Source organism: Sinocyclocheilus grahami, unplaced genomic scaffold, assembly GCF_001515645.1.
Source record: "Sinocyclocheilus grahami isolate Dianchi unplaced genomic scaffold, SAMN03320097.WGS_v1.1 scaffold7059.1, whole genome shotgun sequence".
Lineage (NCBI taxonomy): Eukaryota > Metazoa > Chordata > Actinopteri > Cypriniformes > Cyprinidae > Sinocyclocheilus > Sinocyclocheilus grahami.
Window position 1 is genome coordinate 1,286 of NW_015511247.1, and position 1,884 is coordinate 3,169.

A 1,884-nucleotide genomic window follows, 5' to 3' on the forward strand; every position below is an offset into this window, starting at 1 on the left:
GTCTTATTTCCAATTTAAGCAAAATATTGCCTACCTCGTTTTTTCTTTTTTCGGGGCCCCTTTTAGAGATCTGTTTGTATGGTCCTCCAGGTACCCCACCCACGATGGTCCTCACAGACGTTGGACTCCAAGCCAATCCTGTTCGTGACGCCAATCTGTTGTGGATTTTTCTTGGGTGCGGCCAATGAAGTGGAGGAGCAGAGTTCCAGATGTCAAAATAAGACTTTATTTAACAAAGAAATAAAGCCGGGAAGACAGTCACAGCATTCCAAATCATTCCAAAGTCTTTGTTTGTCAGCTCATATTATTATACCCCTTGTTCTCTCCAAATTTGGTCATTTTCTGTTTTTTCTTTGTTCCGGTTACTTTTTATTGGTTATAGATACCTGATTTGCCACAATTGTTTCAAACTCTTTTGGCCTTGTTTTCTAATTGGTTGGTAGTGTGGTCATACTAGATGTGTGTCAAATTTATCTACTTGCTTTTGTTTTGCCACCTTCCATTGGTTGGTAATGTGGTCATACGAGATGTGTGCGTCACATCCATCCACCTGTTCCTGATAATATTATATTATTTCATGTTTACGTCTGCTGTCTACTGAAAGGTCCATTGTCTAATGGAAGAAAAAACCATTATACGTGTTGTTACATTATTTCAAGTTCACAGGTGTACTTTGTAATGAAAGGTTCACTGTCTAATGAAAAGACTATTATTCGTTCTATGACATCCAGGGTTAACATAATTCAGCATATTAACTTATATATTGATTACTTTCATTTTCACATAATACTTCAATAAAATTACACAACAGTATCTGAAGTTACAGAGCCTGAAATCTTTATTAGATGAGAGATTTCTGCCATTCTAATATACACATTTATTTTCATAGATTGAGATGAGGTCTGCATCTTTTCAGTTGGTCAGTATAGCATCTCTGGATTATGATGAGGACAAATATATCTACTTCTCCGATTCCCTCAGCTCTGTGCCAGTTTGCGAGGTAATGTGTATAATTCACTTAAGCTAATATCATAATTCTCCAGCTTTTAGTGACATTACTTTAACATTATACTATCTATGCATCAGAATTTGTGAGATTTTGCTTCTAATAGTATGAAATCTTTATTGTGTTGGTGCCTGTGAAGGTAAGCACTCAGGTGGAGGTCTTTTAGGAACCCAGCATCCTAAAGGAGGTCACTGGAGGCGTTATTGGAGGACTGCTGATCATCTCACTCATCACAGCTGCCCTCTATAAGGTGAAATATGCCAGCCTTTTCATGATTCTCTAATAGTGTTAATTTAATTTATAATGTTTTATTTTCATTTTCTTTATAGTCTAGCTTTTTCAAAAGAAAGGCCAAGCAACAGAGGAAGGATCTATCACAAGAAGCTGATGAAGTGGAAAATCTAAATTAAAATGAATGCAGAATTGATTAATTACTTTTATTATTATATTATTTATCAATAAATTAGGTTATCGATATGAACATGTAGAGTAGCCAACAAAAAAACTGCTCCAGTAATGAGCAGCTGCATGACGTGGGGGAAAGAAAACTAAGAAAAAATAAAATGTTGAACTCTGAAATAATTTACATCTGCTGATCATACAATTATCTACTTTTCAGAAATTCGGTTTACTGTGCCGTGATTTATTATTTTTTTCTTTAGAGACATGTTGCATTAATTATTACCAGTAAGTTCATATGTGCTTTGATTAACATTATATTATTATATTCTAATATTTTATTTAAATGGTTACTGTGAATATATTTGGAGAAAATCTCCATGATAGTCGCTAGGGCTACATGATTTGCTTTTGATTTTTAGGTGATATTCCTTGTTAAAAGTGAATTATAAACAGTGCTCACGGTAAAAAAAAAAAAA

The 1,884-nt window shown here is 34.3% G+C and overlaps 1 pseudogene; it reads left to right on the forward strand.

The window, feature by feature from the left end:
- Positions 1 to 104: 104 nt before the first annotated feature.
- Positions 105 to 1,416, forward strand: LOC107577747 (integrin alpha-X-like; annotated as a pseudogene).
- Positions 1,417 to 1,884: the final 468 nt, after the last annotated feature.